General features: G+C 37.7%; 1 protein-coding gene across 9 annotated transcripts in view; it reads left to right on the forward strand.

Moving 5' to 3' along the window:
* OSBPL6 (oxysterol binding protein like 6) overlaps positions 1–18,223 on the forward strand; it is a 121,157-nt gene that overhangs the window by 27,060 nt on the left and 75,874 nt on the right. The gene's annotated exons all lie outside the window — the stretch shown is intronic.

The raw sequence follows: 18,223 nt of genomic DNA on the forward strand, positions 1-18,223 counted from the left end.
TCCCTTAACATCTCCATTTTATATTGTTTTTTGTCTTGTGGATAAAGTCATAAAGAAAGCCTTCTTTCCCCAAAACCTATCTCCAGTTAATGGAAGCTACTGTCACTGTGATAACAGAAGAAACAGTTTAGCTAAATGTTCTTAAAAGAATTCTTCTTGTGTAGCCAATCAACTGTAGCTGACTTAATGAAGTGCAATATATGGTAGGTTTCTCCTCTGTGCTACAAATCTTCAAACTATTAGTTTTCAGGTTATTTTGCTCAGGAGAGCGAGATGGTAGTTCATTGCTATGCAAATATATAAAGGGTAGGGGAAGAGGAAGGCATGAGAAAAGCAAGAAACAACCCTTTTCCTCTCTTGCATAGACCAAATGAAAGTGTAGTCCTTGTGATCTTTTTGGTGTAGAAATGGCAGAACAGGGCCTTGTTTCCTGTCCTTTATCTTGTTCTGAGTGAGGCTTTACAGAAATGCCCCAATATCAGTGCCACCATAGGGTCCTTTGTGTGCTGGGTAGGGTCCAGTTCTCTGTTCACCATTGATCTGGTCTTCCTGGTAGTCACAAACCTTTCACACACCAGTGCTTTTCCTCTTCTGTAAGAAGAGCTGTACTCAGCCACCAACTCCAATTTGGTAAAACCCTCAAGAACAATAGAAAAGACAGGAGGAGGACAGAGGAAAATAAGAAAATAAATATTTATATTGGACAAATTTACGTGGTCTCATAAAGGTTTTGAGACAACATGCAAACATTTTAAGTTAATGAAACAATAATGTTAGACTTCTACACTGTCTACAAGTTACTTGCTTTAGCTTTTAAGTCATGGAAGATAGCTGAATATTTCCTAGATGTATATAGAAAAATGTTAACTCAGAATAACTTACTTGATGTTTCTCTCGCTAGTGCCTTCTTATGCAACTTCCTCATTTAGAAGATGGGCTATGGTGATCATTGTATTTGGGTGAATCAAATTTCAAAGAATTTAAAGGCCGTCTATAGTGCATCCTTTTCTTAATACCCTATTCTCTGCTAAATCATCCTGCAATTGCGAATATTGCAGTTTTAATCTTACATTACAGTTGCTTGGTAATCCTTCTGTTTTTTGTATTTTCTTCTGCCTTCAAGCTCAAGGCAACATAATGTCCATCTTAGAAGGACAAAAAATGTATCTTCGTATTCTACAGAGCAAAACCCTTATTAACTGCTAGGACCTATTATTTCTACTTGCTGCTGCTTTATGCTTTTTTTTTTCCCCCCCCTCTCCTTGTATTATATCACTGGAAAAGAAGCCGGCTTTGTCAAAAGTGGCGTCTTGAGAACATTATCTGTCATGTCAACACTTTATCATTCAGTTTTGCTATGATGAGATTGTAAAGGAGGCCTCAACACAATTTTGATCTTAAGTGTATTGTTGTTTTGGATCATAAGTTACCTTTCCTCAAGTGTTTGCAAACCTGGATGGTGCTGGATTGAAATTTCTGTATGTGGAAAGTTCTTTGGCCCAAAATGTTTGACCACTAAAAGTGTCCCTCAGATTCTTTTTAATAGAGCCGTTCATTACCGTACACATGCTCTTGTGTAGCTCCTGCAGCTGTATAATTTTTTGGTTGTGCAGTTTCTTTGTACTTCAGATTATCTCTAAATCTAATTGACATGATTACAGAAGTTGACAGTTACCATTAGCAGATAAAATGAATGCTGCTGTGGTCTCTGTGACGTACTTAGTCTTTGATTTTTTTTTTTCTTTTTTTTCTTCTGGTGTGTGGATTAGTAGCTCTTATGGCAAGTACTGTGGTAGTGGCATGTAGCAACCACAGGAAAATCAATTTCCTGAGGGTAACCACTGCAGTAGCTTGTTTAAGCAAATAATCACAACATATAATAGCTTTGCTAATTAATATAAAATCTCTTCAGTTTTCTACAGCTTCCTTTTCAGACTCAAACAATGAGTTAGAAACAGTTAGTGCAGAATCATTATAAAAAATGAAATAGGATTTTTATTTTTTAAGTGTGGTTGAGGAAAGCAGGGTTGTCGTCTTTATAAAAATGGCCTGGGGATCTAACTCCTGCTGAGATGTTCTCTGGAGGTTGTTGGCAAAACTTGGCCTAACATCTTGCTTAAAGAACAGCGTTTCAAACAGAGAAGCGTTTTACTGTAGAATGTAAGAAAGCATTTTTTACATATCAAGTTGACAAACACAATCTGTTAATGGTTTGTTAGTGTAAAGAACCACACTTAAAAAGCAGGCAAGAATAGTTATAAAAATATGATTTTAGGTCATGAGGCAGCCTGGTATCCAGCTATGATTTCCCTGGCAGCGTGGCGTTGTTCTTCGCTTGCGTGTGCAGCGCACAGGGCTTGCCCTGTAGGTACGCAGGCAGAGCTGCTCTGATGGGCTCTGTGGTTTTACACTTCTGTGCTGCAGCAGGTGGACTTCAGTTAGGAGTGGTCACTTAGCACCATAATCTATATTTAATATATGGTAAACAGTGTTAGGGAAATATCCATCTAACATAGCTATGCAAAAACCATGTAAAATTTGACGGAGCAGGCAAAAAGAAGTGTGGCGTATGTATTTATATAGAGAGTCCATATTCCAGAAGTCTCGCTCCCCAAATGAAGTGAAAAGATGTGGAATTGTGCTTATGGAAATTTGTAGATGAAGATTATGGCGGAGGAGAAGGTTCCTAAATGGCCTTGCCAGTCAAAAAAAAAAAAAAAATCTCTGAAATGTTTGGAGTTATCATTTGGTCTTATTTTTAGAAGGTACTAGCTGTGCGAATTCTTAGTCGTTAATTGGTCATACCTGAATGGCCATTTTCTAGTTAAGGCCTGTGACATATGTATCAGCATTGCAAGATAAGCAATGCTTCCTGTAGCACAGCCTCTGCATGTTCAGGTGTCATGTGTGTCTCTGTGCAGTGCAGACTGGATGGAGGGTAAATGAAACACCCATATACCAGGACGTACTCCAGAAAGCATGCCATGCTTCTGCGCTGTCAGCGGTGCAACCCAACCGTATGGGCAGATCGAGGCAAAGGTAACAGTAGAAAGTGGAGGAAACAAGAGGGAGGATAAGAAAGTTGTTGGGTTTTGTTAATAATGAGACAATTCTCAAAGATCGGGGGCTGCCACGTTATAGATGTGTGTAACAAAGAGCCTCTCTGTGCACTTGAGAAAACGGGTAGTGGGATTTTACTCTGGCTGTCGAGGTACAAATACCGGTGACTTAACTGGTCATTTTGAAATCGGATGTGTATCAGCACTGGATAAACGCACAGAAGGGCAGTTTGTTTCAATGACAAATTTTCAGGAGTGCTGTAGGACCATAAAAAGATTGCTTTTTTCATTTCTGTCTCTATTTAACACAAATTGAAAGTGCTTCACGTTGTTGCTAGGAATTTGTGGACTTGAGTGCAAAGCCGCTGCCTTGTAGGGTCACTTAAAGGCTGTCTGACTGTAACAGGCTCTGATGGACTGCCGCAAACTTGAGAAAATTCTTCTGGCCATGTTCTCTTAGATCCTGCTCAGCACAAACTGCTGCAAGCTGCTCGGTGCTGGCCTGAGAGTACTTGGCACTTTTACAGCCAGGTCTCTGGGTACTATTGAACAAACTGTTCAGTGTATACAGTGCAGCGGGCATTTCATTCAACAATTTGAGACATTAGGTGCATGTTAATTCAGGGATTTTCTTTGATGGTTTTTCCAGTACTTAAAAAATTTTATACCTCTGAAACACTTCTCAGCATCTTTTCATTCTCCTCCTGTCACAAAAGAAACACCCATTATTCTCTTGAATAGACTGCCCCAAATCTGAAGCGTTAGTGTGGAAGGTTAAAATACTGCAAAGTCATACTGACTTCATTGTATCTGCAGGCAGCTTGGTTTGCAGTTGCTCAACATTCTTAATGCAGAAGTCTAATTTTATGGGTGTTCGGTGCTTGCCAGATTTAGATTGGACAGTTTTACTTCCCTGTTTTTGAAACAAAGGTGATGTTTTTGGAAAAAAAAAAAAGATGATCTTAGATGATCTTAGAATCTGTTCTCTATTTGAAACTTTTTTCCTTGTAAATTAGTCATTAAGTTTAACTTAAAATGTAGGAATCTCTGAATTACATTTTAAAAAATGATCTGCCTTCTCATTTACATGGGATGACTACAGATCGAGTCCGAAAAGTTACTCTGTGTATTAGAAAAGTTTTATAATTCAACTCCATAGAGTTCGTGCTAGTTGACATAATGTAATTAATTAGAGTAAAATTCACAAAGTAGCCCTAGAAATACTGGCCTCTTCAGCCAGGTGAATAGTATACATGAGCTCTCATTACAGCTTTTCTGAGGCCACGTACAAAACCTGATATGCGGCATTCCCCTCAGAGGCAGCGGTAACCTGAACGATTTAGGAAATGTCTAGGGCGTCCATCCATGTTAAAATTTGATACAGTTATTTAATCCTACATTTGATCTTTTTTTTCTCTCTGGAATTTGAAGATTTAAATTGAGGACATGGGTCGAGTGAACTGTAAGGGGCTTGGAGTAGCTTCCTGTTTGGTTGCTGGTTTTCGTATGCATGCCTAAATGGAAGACAGACTGTATTTTGGTTAGACTTAGTTTAGTTAAAAATAAGTAAGAATTGTTTTGCTATTCTGACTGAAAGTTTTCTGCTGGTATAAAATTTCTGAATACAGCTTTCTGTTTCAAGTGTCATAAAATGATTTAGTAATGAAAAGATTGGTAGAGAATTGTCTAATGGACCATATGTAGTAAAAGCATGTATGGGAATTTACAAAGAAGTAAAACAATACCAATACTTGCATCATATGTAGGACCAACGGTGTCAGCCGGGATGTAAGGGTGGAAGAGTGCCTTTTAAATTCATGATAGTGTGGTAATTCAACAAAAATGTTTTCACTGAAATGCTCACTTCCTTCGATGGGTTTCTAGATGGTTAGCTTACAGATGAGGAGACTGTAAGTTAATATAAATATTTCATTTCAACTTTTAAGTTTAATTAAATAGTCCAAGCTTTTAAAGGTGTGTGTTTTTTTTTTTTTTTTTTTTTGAGAGGGGTATGTGTGTGTGTTTATATATAAACTTTATTATGAGGACATTAATCATAGGCCTGGTTCTGCCAGGGACAGTTTACATAATTTGGGATATGTTCTCTAACTTTCCACTGCTATTCTGTTTTTTGATGAAGAGATAATATAGTACTTACATCGCAACAGTCCAAAAAATCAAACTTTTTGAATAATTGCAACAGAGTAGGAACAATCCCGGCTTTATCTTGTTTTCTTTTTCAGTTTTGACCCTGCATGAATTGAAATGGTAGTAGGTTTAGGGCTGCACTGTAGCATGGTGACACTTGGTCAGTGCTGCATTACCTCACATGCATGAAAGATTGTATTGTCTGATTTAGTAGAAAACTGTGAAGGTTGTCTGTATATTGTACGTCTTTTTAGAGGTCTCCACGCATGTGATATAACTTAACTATCTGCTAAAACAGGAAACACAAAAGAGGCTGAACAATCACGTTTTTCTGTTATTTCATTGATGTTCGTAAGCATCATAGGGCAAGACGTTATTTTAGATGACGTGGGGTTTTCAGTTGTTTAAGTTTAGACAGAAGAGACTTTATCTAAATTCATCCTTAACTGATGTTACTTCTAACTGAACATACTGAAAATGAAATCTTATGTTTCCTTTATGCTTTAGGCAAGGTCAGTATTCATGAAAAGCAGTTGCTTGGCTTGTGACTGATGATTCATCCTGTATATAGCTGAGCAATGTGGAAATTGTAGCAATTGCAGAAGAGTCCTCATTCTGCAGTATATGTTACCTTCATCGGTTTTCTGTTTACTAGAGTTCTGTTTGGTAGAGTGATAATTCAGCCAGCTCTTAGGTTTTGTTTCTTCCCCTTACTCTGTTCTGTCAGCAGAGCTGAGTCACCTCCTTTGGCCAATGCAGGCCAGGTGCGAGATTTGCCTTTTGGCCATACTTTTCAGTTGCAGAGTTTGCTGTTCCCTTTGGCATTAAGAGATATCATAAAGCAGAACTCTTCAACGTAGCTTTAATTCCTGTGGCTGCTTGTATTTGATTAACAGCTGACCAATTCAGGGCACTTATGTGCGCTTAGGAAAAGAAGGGAAGAAATTCTTTTTCTCCCTGTTATATCCATTTGCCTTATCTCTCTCATCTTACCTTGTCAGAAACTTAAATTTTTCCTTCTTCCAAGTTCTGTGATGTGTCTAACCTTGCTGCAGGTTTTGTAGCCAGTGTAGCTCATTGTTACTCTGAGTAGCTTTCCAAAAGGCTCTAATGATATCTGCTTCTACAATTGCAAAACTTAAATCTTTACAGATAGAAGAAAAATATATCATTTTATATGATATCTATTTAAAAAGATTAAATACGTCATAAGTAATCAGAGAGATTGTTTTTATGTTCTTATCAATGTAGTTAGAATGCCAAATATAAGTATCTTGTAAATACACCATGATTTGGAAAGTTTGGAAAATTAAATTAAAATGGAGAAATTTAGTTTCCTGTATAATATCATTGAGTTTTTGAAGTTATAATGCTCCCTTTAAAAAAGGAAAATAGGATTGTATTTCTCTTATTCAGTTAATAGACTGCTAAGCCAAATTTTCAAAAAATTTGTAGCTGAATATGGGATACTGTATTTGTATAGTCTGTTTTAATTAGGAATGTGTACTGAATTTTGATAAATACACGAAGTTATTCATGTTTGTTGATAACTTTCGGAAATAGTTGTTTCCTAACAAGATAAGCAAATTAGATGCAACTCTAAACTGTGACTTAAATTGTCCAGAAAAGGAATTTGCTTCTTACTGGTGGAGCTGAAGAAGTATTCTGGGTCTCTTTAAAGCTGTATTGAAATTAGGCAGTTTGGAATTTTCCCTTGAGCTCTTGGGATCAGTGCATTTGGGCACAAAAGAAAATGTATTATTTCTTAGTAAATATTCTGCTAAACAACAATGACAAGCAGCATTGTGCATAATTGGCAGCCACTTTCCGTTTAAAGCTTGAAAGGAACTGTTATTTCAGATCATTAATGAGGACTTTGTGAGAATTGATTGCAACTTGCAAACTCTGCATCTGCTATAAGCGATTTGACTTTTGCTTTCGAGAACTACAGATGAAAAGCATTGTGTAAGTGCTGATGTTGTTGCTGATATTATTTTAAGCCCCTCTATTACAAATTATGTTGCAAAGAAAATTACAAATGGCTTGTGATAAAATAATAGTGTGCTACAGGTTTAGAACTGTTGAAACAAGACATCTTTTGTTTGTCATTATGCTATTTAATTTTTGTTGAGAACCAAGGTGAAAAAAGACTTTCTTTTATCTTGGCCCTGGAAGTAGGGAGGCTGGGGGCATAGATGCAGGTATTGTAACGTGGCAGGGTGCAGAACTTTGGGCTTTTTAGTTCCAGGTGAAGGTTATCTGTGTTTATTTTTTCCTTTAACTTAAATCTGCAACACCAGCCTTTCCCTTAAACAGCAGTTCTTTGCAAATAGCACACGTGTTTTGAATTGTTTTAAAAGGATTTGTTGCTGTGAGCTGGCCTTCTGCTGCTTCTAGGCTGTGCTCTGCAACATCTCAGCTAGGAAAAAAGTGGTGCATGTGTGGAGTTTGGGTTAGAAAAGCAAAGATACGAAGTTCTACGTAGTTGATGAATGGAGCAGACGCAAAGAGGAATGAGTAACTGGCATAATCATGAAACGTAAGGGAGTAAAGTGGTACGTAGGGAGATGCTGTATGCTGGGATGGGGGAGAGGAAGAATGAAAAGTCCTGGAGTGGGGCAGAGAGGATGAGCTTTGAAGGAGGTGGGAATGCAGGACACAATAATGTGGGAGTCTGGGGTGTTGGTGAGACTGGGAGCAGTGGGGAAGAATGCGTCTGTAGTAAAAAGTTAAGGTTTGGAATGGTAGAGATGTGTGCTTCTGCTGCTCTGCTAGCCTTACAAGCCTTCTGTGCTGGCTAACATGGATTATTTGTATGACATGTGGGGGCTGGGCACATTACTAAGCATCATACAGTTTACAAGCAACTGGTGAGGTTGGCAGATATGAATGTGAATGTTAATCACTAACACAGAATAGTCCTCATCTTAGGCCAGTATAAAATTAACCCATTTTTCAGTTGACAGACTGAACCCATACACCCTATTTCCTGATTACATAGCTCCATCTGCGTCTCTCAATCTTTTTCTTCACTGCCATTGTGGGCATTCTGGTTTATCATGTGTCAAGTAGAGGAAAAGCAATTTCATGTCTTGCACGTGGTGCTAATGCAGCAGGTCATGCAATAATGATCATCACTCACTGAAGTGTTTAAAAGCAAGGCATTTAAAGAGAGATGAAACGGTTCTCAGCTGGGCATTACTACCCTTAGCGCTCTCTATGACACACCAAAGAGGACTAAATGCAAGTGTCCCGTCCCTAATTATAAGGAATTGTGAGTAGGATTTCTGTATATTATGTTCAAAGAAAATGGTAATGTTTGATGTTAGGAGGGGAGAGTGGTTGTTTTCTGTCACGTGCATAAATAACCAAGAATACTGCATGCCAGCTGACATGTTTACTGTACTGCTAAGTTATTGCTATGCAGTTGTGATTGAAGTCTGTTGTGCTTTTTTGTTTCTTGATTTGTGTAGTTTGAGCCCTCTTCTATCCCTCAGACTTTGAGTTACAATTTGTGGAGCCTACACAGCCTCACAAGGAGCATATCTTTTAGAACGTAATACTCTGTATAGCTTAACACCAGTTTTGCATAAATCTGATGGCAGAATGTAGCGTGGGTTAATATAGTATATGAGCAACTGGCTATTGTGAAATGCATGTGTGATCAGAATAATAGCTCAAGCATGCCTATTGCCTACTGCTGCTGAAGCAAATCATGTCTGGTGCTCACGAGACGTGCACTTCCTTGGGCCTCCCTCTGCCTGCTGGGAGCCACCTCCGCAGCCGCGGCGGGCAGCCTGCCTGGCGAGCATGGGTGTGCGGTCATGGGCTTGAATGCCAGCGTGCCTCATCCCCGGATGGCTACCGGGGGAGAAGGTACAACATCTCATCTGAGGGGTTCAAGTAACCTTTTAACCTTCTTCTGAATTAAGTAAATAGATACCTTTCTGAGCATCTGACTCTAAAATGTTTATCAGTTCTTTAGTCATGCCAATTCTTCTCCAGACTTTCTCAGACTTACTAAAATCCTTCAAAAGGTGTGAAAACTGATGTTGGATTCCCAAAGTGTTACATCAATACCAAAAACAATGGGTGTGTGCACAAAGAAAGTTTGTAATCGAGAGTTCTTCAGTGTAGGGTTTAACAAGGTCCATTGGCTAAGGTTTGAAGCTAGACATATTTAAATGAGATATAATATGCACATTCTTAATAATGCAGGGTAATTAATTAGTGCAAGAGCTGATTAGGATTTGTGGTGGCTTCCCACTGCTGGACACTTGCATTGATATTGGATGATTTGCTAAATTATATAGTATAATTCAAACAGAGATTAAGTCAGAAAACTCCCTTGGTCCTTTTTATATTAGATGATCACAGTAGTCTCTTCTGGTTTTGCAATCTGTTTATGACTCAGTACATGTTATGAGCAGTCTTCTGTCTGTCATGTGTTTTGGAAATCAATGACTGATGGACAACATATAGCTTTTCCGTTATGAGAATATTGTAGGACTGCTAAGATAATTTTTATGTGAAAGGCGCCTGAAGGCATTCCTGTTCTCATGTTAGGACATGCTTAGTGCACTTCACCAGATGGGAGCAGTTCAGTGTAGTGTAATTCCAGCTGAAGGTATTAGTAATGTTGGAGAGAGAGAGCCTTTCATGATAAATGAATGTTACTTTTGAGTGTTTTTACAGTGTGGGTTTTTTGCGGGGGGTGTCAATGCAGCTGAATGTTAACTTACTAGCATTTCAAAAGTAGGAAGAACTTAGCATATTTAACAAATGAAGTGTGCTGAACTTAGCGTTAAGTAATAATGTGATAAGAAATTGTATACATTTCCCTCATAGAAGATAGTCAAGAGATAATCAGTTGCACATTAAGAAAAAAGATTTTTTTTCCACTGATTTGCTCTGTCAGGAAACTGCTCTTGAGCAATTCACCCGTTCTTATGCTGAGTTTAATTCTAGTCCGTGTGTCTTAGAACTCTGCAGAAGCTTAAAAAAATGATTTTTTCATCTCTTTGTCTTTTCAGGCGTGTCTGTGAATTCTAATGTTTTTGTAAAGTGCTTTTGTAAAGTATTGTAAAGTACCAAAACGCATTTTTGGTACTTCATTGACATGAACAATAATCTATTTTTCTTTTCTGTTTTTCTAATGCAACTATCACTCAGTGAGGTGCAAAGAAATTCAGGTAATAATGAGATAAGAATTGACTTTATGATGTGCTCCAGCACTTCCATGGACACTTAGATTTTAAACTAGTGTCAGTAAGAGAGATTTCTTTAAAGCAGTAAGAGAAATGAATGTTAGCAGTAAGCAGAATACATGTTTCTCTAGACTTTAAGAATACTTAATATCAGTCCATACAAAAAATCAATGCTTACTGCCATATGAGGATAAAATTGGAATAGTCAAAATGGAGAGATTAAAGCGTGACAGATCATACATTAAAGATTAGGATAATAAATAATTTTATTTCCGTTTATCTATTCATTGATTTTTCTTTTTCCTCCTCCTCTTCGGATTGTGGGAAGGGAGAGGGAGAGTCCGCATTATGCTGCAGCCTGACCTCTTACCATGGAATAGGCGATTGCACTTTGCTGCATGAATTCCCCTTCCATGTTAGTAGCTATGGCTGAGCCTTGGAACTTTTTTTTTAATCCAATCTTGATCTAAAAATGTCTTCTCATACCCCTGTAAACATCCATTGTGATCCTCAGTGTTTCGTCAGTGTTTAATTATCTTCACCATTATAAATGTGTGCCTTATTTCTAACTCGCATGTATTTAGCTCCACTTTTTGACCCGTTAGATTTTGTTATGCCTTTGAAAAGAATTCTAATATTAAATTCCTTTTTCTCCATGTAGCGTGTTACAGATTGTCATCCAACAACCTCTTAAGCTTCTCTTTGACAAACTAAATAGATTGACCTCTATAAATCTTTTATTAGTAGTGATGTTTTTCAGTCCTATCATCATGCTCATGGCTCTCTTTTTGAACCCATTTGTGAATGTCTTTTTGAAATGTAGGCAGCGGAACAGGACACAGTGATTTAGTAGCAGTCACAGAGGTAATACAATCTCCCTGTTCCTTTTTGATATTTCTCCGATTATATATAAATCATTCAGTGTATTATCCTTTGCAGCTGTGATCCACTGTGGCACTTAATGTTTATCAAACTAATTGCTTCCAGGAATAAAATTCCCATCCTGTAACTGCATCCCATTTTTTGTTCCTAGCTATGACCTTCCGTTCAGCACCGCAAAAAATTGTCTCCATGGAGCCTCTGACTAGTGCTGCAGTTTTGTGCCTCCCCTCTCCTTTCTTTGTGAGCTGGGCAAACACCATAAACAGCCACCTTACATTTGCTTTCCACTACATATATTGAGCAGTGATTGAATTTATTTTGAGACAGCAATGAACTTTGTGACATCCTCCCTACAAGCATTTGATGATACGCCATGCAAAATTCAAGATCAATAAAACAGATAGTTTTTAATTTGCTCTGAGACTATAAATCAAAGTTGTACTTGGTAATTTTGAAACTCATAGCAAAAATGTAATGTACCTCAAACAGTGGAAATGCAAAATGCAGAGAGAGAAGAGATAGGTTAATAAAAGAAGGACAGTAAAATGAAGCCAGATACAGATTTCAAGGGCCACACGCACCTTTTAGGCTCCTGTGCTCTTGAGGCTTCGTATATTTTTCTGAATATATTTTGCAGCCTTTTATAAGGGAAATTGGATTCTCTGTTTTAGATCACTGCCCAATTGAGATTCTTATTAAAAAACAATTTAAAGGTCTTTAGGCTTTTAACTTCCTCTTCTCTTGTCCAAATTGCCCAATGATAAAAAAAATTCCATTACTAAAAGTAAGGTAAAGAGAGGAGTTCTTTTAAAGGGTGGGTAAAAAAATTGTTTCATTTTTTGCCATAAAAATTTTCAGGATACATGAAACTTGCTCACTTTTTTTCTTCTTTAATACATTTTCTGAAGTTTTGATTAAAATTTTTAATCTCTTTATGGTTTATTTTCAAAAAGTGAAAAATTTCTTTCTGTGAAAAATTTTGATGGAAACAAATTTCCCAACAATGTTTTTGGCTTAAAAAGGAGTGGAGGGATTGAACCATTTTTTATTTTATTTATTTTTAATTATTTTTTAGAGGTGCTTTAGACTTGCATTAGCTCATAAAGGCTGGTAGTGTCCACAAGATAATTTTTCCTGTTTATATTTAACTGGGAAATAATGCATATTTGTATTTATGTATGTGTAAGCATGTGTAAGTGCTTAACTTCTTGCTTGCTGCAATCTGCTACATATAACACAGGTCAATATGCTGCTTCTACAGTATGTAAAAAATTTCCTCGTCATGCAAATCCATAATATTCTAAAATGGTGACAGCTGGCTCCTGAGGGAGGAGGAACAACAAAGAAATCCTAATAAAAATCCCAAGGCCACTTCAGCTGTGGATGCAGTCCTCAGAGACTGAAAATGAGCTGAGGGCTCATTTTGAAATTATCAGTTAAGCTGGAGGTTTGGGCATGCTGGAACGCCACTAATTACCCTGTATGCTTCAGGGATTCTGGAAGGGCAGAAAATGATGCTTAATCGGGAAGGCAAGCGGAAAATAGGAGGGGCAGATGTTGTACTGACTTCTTCTCATCTGAATTTGGTTATCCGTTGTTTGACCTCGTCCGTCCATTTGATAAAGTCTGTCGTAGTTGTGTATTTGTTGTGCATGAGCCAGGTATGCTCATGCAGATAACTTACTTCTTATATTATTGACACATACCTGCACTAGCCACCTGGAAAAGAAATTATATATCAGTGTTGAAGATATCGTACCAAATGTGAACCACCAAGTTATGTTAGAGGATGATGTTAAAACAGGAAGGTCCCAGTCATGTTTGGTTATACTGCGGTCTTCTGTGGAGCATGGACTTTATGAAGTAGAGAGTATGTGAACAAGTAGACCACTCTGAAAAGAAAAGAAAAAAAGCCAACTTCGTTTAATAACCAGGTTATCGGTTACGTGGAGGTCAGCGCCTGGGTCTGTTGGTGCCACAAGCCGCCTAAGGGCAAGATGTTTGAGTGCCGCGGCACTTGGGTGCTGGAGAGGCCGTGGAGGGAGGCCACGCGCGGCCCGGGTCCCCCGCAGCGGCGAGGCCGCCTGGCCGGGGGACTGCGGGTCCCCGGGGTCTCGGGCACTTCCCGGCACGCAGACTGCGCTGCCACCATCTGCAGCGTGGTCCGTTCTGAGGCTGGAAGGGCGGTATCAGCACCTCTCTTCAGAGGTAACGCTGGACTCAGCTCATTCCCTGTCTAAAGTCAGTTTTTATATATTTTTGACTGTAGGATAAAGAGTGATTCATGGCAGTATTTAGGCCCTATGTATGTTGGCGTACGCAGTACCAGAATGTGTATTTGTACACATTAGCGTCATTATGAATGCCTACAATTGGAGGTGAACATTTCCAATAGTCAAACCTTGAATATGCAGCTTTTAAAATACAATGGTAATGCAGGCATATGAATTTTAATATCTTGTCTCTTAAAAGCCATTTAGTGCTAGAAAGATTTCTGAGCTTTCCTGTAGCACCTCATTTATTCCTGCTCGTAACTATTGGATGGAAAACCATCACTGGTCCCCTTAGATCAATCGTGTTGTTTTGGTACCTAGGTAGGATTTAAAATGCACTGGTCAGAGGTCTAGACATGTTATTTTTGATGACTGTTTTGAATTTTGGCCTAGAACGTTATTACTGGAGCCATTGTGCTATTAAATCTTTGTCAGCAAGTTTGGGCAATTGATTTCCTTGGTAGGCGTTACTGAATTTGTCAATTGAAAAAGAAAAGGTTGTGAAAATTTTTCTATAATGTAAACATGCCAAACATGATAATTCTCCTGAATCCTGAATTGGACTCCTATTATTTCTTACAGCACCTGTGAATAAAACAAATTCTTAAAATGAATTGATTAGAACCTTTCCCTAAGAAGTTGGTTATCTGCTAAAATGATAAATCTATTTGGAAAAGAGGAGACTTTTTTAAAGTGTTTTTTTATAATGCTAATGAGTCATCTTTAGCGAGACATAGAAATGCAGGAAACCTTGAATTCTCCATGTGTGGATAAAATTCAAAAAAAGCTGCTACTTGTTTTATCAGAAACAGGAGCGTCTCTAGAGTAATGATAATGTGATTGCAGTCATTTCCTGGGGAGCAGATGGATGGATGGAGCTGCAGGATTCAGCAAAGGTTCTTGCTTGGTGTTGGGCTAAAAATGGATTGAAAATACAATGGAAGAAGTTCAGCATTTCGGTTTAGCAAATTAGGCTGTTAGTCACCAAATCCAGCTGATAAATTGTTGAATCCAGGGTTGTTTGACTGCTAGATTATTTACGTGTTCTCTGTTTGCTCATCTTTTAACTTCTTTGGGGTTCAATTGTCAACTAGATTTCATGTTGCTTTTTAATTGTTTGTGTCACTGTACACCTAGAGCATGTTGCAGAGATTGTCCCACCCAGCTGAAGCTAGAGTGCTGATATTTCTGATTCTGAGATAGTGGCTATAAAGTGATTGCTTATCTCTTTTTATTAAAGAAAAAGATGACAAATTGTTCATTTGCCATAAGGAGGTTATTAAATCATCAGTGCTTCACTACAGCATTGACATTTGTTGTTTTTGTTGTATGCTTGTGTTCACAGCATTCGTGTAACAAAAGCATGGTTATGATTTTCATGCGTGGAAGGAGGTCAGCGTTAGACAGGGGAACGTGTAGTTATATACTCCGCAAAACCAGGACAAAGGCTGGACTCCACTGAATGTTTGAATGTGGCATGACTGTACTGTGTAACAGCAAAGTACCACGTAAAAACTTTTTCTTCCCAAATGAAAGACAGCCTTATATTTATAGATCAGCGTGAAGATGCTTTAGTTGAAATAATGCCAGTTGCAGTGGTAGTCACATATATTTAGTTTGTTTATGTCTAGAGACATTTATCACAGAAGTCTGTTGTTTGAATCTAGGCTTCGTTTGGACTTATCCATTGAAAACTCCCACTTATCTGTTATAGGAGATACAGGTTTATTTATAACTCTGAATTTATGAAAGTCATGTATTTGTACATTTTCATCACTCCTAATAGCTTTTTTTTTTTTCCGCAAGCTGCTTGACCCCAAGCAACAGTAACTTGGCCAGACTCTGTGGAACATCTTTCGTTTTTGGGAGAGGGCACAGATTCCCTAGCCAGTGTCAATGGAGTGCTTGTACGGTGGGGGCACCTGGAGTGAGATATCTCTAATATCTGTATCTCTGGTTCTCCAATACATATTTCCATGGGCTGCTTCACTACTGTGTCCTCCATTTATTCTGTGCAGGTTATATAGCTTGTTTTTCCCAAGTTTTTTCCCTTGGTATATAGTCTCATTTCACTCCTTGTCAAAGTATTTATCCTACTCTGACCTTTAAACCCTACTAACCTTATTTCTTTCCGATAAAAACAACCTTTCTCCATTCAATTCTTTTAAATAAATTTCAGCCTGTAACATCAAATATACTCAACGTAATTTTAAAATGAAATTTCAAATCATGGCATTTTGTGCAACTCTAGAAACAACTTTGTTTTTTCTTTTTTTTTTTTTCCTGAACAAACCATAGAGTAGAAAATTTGTGTATGGAGAGAAATTTTATATGGGGAGTCAGTGCCCTCTGCAGTATTTTTATACTTCTGAATAGGCTGGTCTACAGAATTCCCAGGAAATTCTTGTAAGAGATGCTGAATCATATGTATTATTTTAACGTGGCAGAAGTGGAAGATAAATCAGTAAGCAGCTCTCAGTACTCCCCTGTCTTTCAAACTACAGCAGAACCTTCTCGCTTGTCCAAATTAAGAATAAATGGGAAACGTGATTCTTAGTAAAATGCGTTAAAATCTGCGATCGAATTAGAGGAAGAGTGGGGAATCCCCAGTTTCTACTTGGTTTCTCATCCTTCAAAGAACTGTAAAGAATGATATCAAGTGCAAAAACATTACTGAAAACGGGAAGCTGTATTAAAAGGCTAGCTTTAGCTTAAAAAATATAGTTAAACAGAGTGAGCTGTAATCTTTGTTGTATGATAGAATATTTCTCATTTATTAAAGTATTCAATATACAATGTTTAAGAAAGTAATTTCTTAACTACTCAATAAAGACACTTTATATTTCTTCAGTTGTTAGTGTAATTTGGATACAGCAATTCTTGTACTCATTTATCTATGAATAAAATTAGATAGATATGCATGTTTTGTCTTATGTGATGGATGTTACAGTCATGGCATATGATACTTTTCCTCACACATGAAAATTAAAACATGTTCTGCTTACAAGATTTGCTCTCTCCGTCACTTTGAGCAGATGATTTTACCTTTCTGTATCTGTTGCCTGACATGGAAAATGAGTAAATAATTGAGAAGAGAATGTGCTGTAGAACTAGTAAATAACTTTTATCATTCCTGTTATAAATGATTATTTAAATTCAAAATAGTTTAGATGTCAATGGAAAATGGTGAAGTCAACTCCCAGCTGGGTGACTGCTCCTTGAGATGACCAAAATCTCTCCACAGGGTCTGTTTTTCTACTTTCCAGAAAGTATATCTCTACTTGTACTCCAGAAGCAATTAATTTATGTGCAGCTTACCTGCCCAGGGAACTCATGGCAAAGCAACTTTGAAATGAGCCAAAGTGTGCTTGCATGTGATGAACTGAATCAATTGATGCTCCTAAATTGGTAGGTGGTTTTGTGCATTCATGAGGGATTAAGGTGGTGTGGTGCAAAATGCAGCCTGGAGGTCAATGATATCAGTATGAGCAGCATCTAATAACTAATAGCCAATTCTGTTACCCTTATTTGTGCTAGGTATTGCCATTCTTTTTGAGTTGTCCAATTGAAATCAATAAGAATACTTTCAAGTTGAAGTCTTGCTTGCTGTGAAGCAAGGCATGATAAAATTGGCCTCCCATAACCAGTGAGACATTCTGGTCCTTGCCAGGAAATAATATGCACAGTTATTAGAAATTTAAAAAAAGAGAGAAGAAAAAAGATGAAATGTTCTTATATCTCATGGCCTGAATGTTCATATTTTCAGGTTTCCTTGTGTTTTATAGAAATATTCTACCATGGTATATGGCTTGCTTCTGTTCCCACTGAAGCCAACAGCAAAACTGCCAGTGACTCTTACGGAAAAGGCTCATGAAAAATGTCCCAAAAGCATTGGTTTCATTTTGATAAATTTAATAGGTTAGCCAAAAAGTTAGATTTATAGTTGGTTGCTTCAGTCTTAGTTACAGAGAGCCTGAAGGCTCTTTACATCAATTTACTACATTTATTCTTTCTAACATGCTCTGAAAAAGATGTATTACGCAGATTTTAAGCCAAAATTAGAAGATAAGCTCTTAACAATATAGAGGAGTAGAATCCAAATTCAACATACAAGAACAATAACAAAAAGCTCAATGCTAGCTTTTGCTGGTTTGCAGTAATAATTTCACTTTGCGTACAGTGCGTGCCTTTTCTCAAATGTCTTGCTTGCCTTTTTTGACTGAACTGTTGCTATATCAGAAATTTCTATTCATGAGTAGTATTGACCGTGTGTTAAAGTTAGGGTTGCTGTTAACTAGGGTAAGAAGCAATGTTTTAGTATGAAGGGGGTTGGTATAGTTTTATACTTATATTTGACTTTCTTCTGAATGACTGCTAACAATAAATCACTTGTGGTTTGAGCAAGTTAGTTAGATAAAGGCGTTTAGTGCTTGAGGTATACCGCAGAACCGCTCTGGAGTTTCGCTCAGGCATGAGCCACTGTTTTGTTTTAAATACCTTTCAAAAGAAAAAGCGTGTGCTTTACAGAATCTTAAACCTTCCGTCAAAACTGGAGACAGAACTGCTTTTCTTGTGTACAGCTTGCTGGCATTTGTCTTTGTTGCATTTCTAACAGCACTTACCCATGCCAAGCGCTTTAAAAACACGCTTGATG

The sequence above is a fragment of the Dromaius novaehollandiae genome, chromosome 7 (genome assembly GCF_036370855.1).
Source record: "Dromaius novaehollandiae isolate bDroNov1 chromosome 7, bDroNov1.hap1, whole genome shotgun sequence".
Taxonomy (NCBI): Eukaryota; Metazoa; Chordata; class Aves; order Casuariiformes; family Dromaiidae; genus Dromaius; species Dromaius novaehollandiae.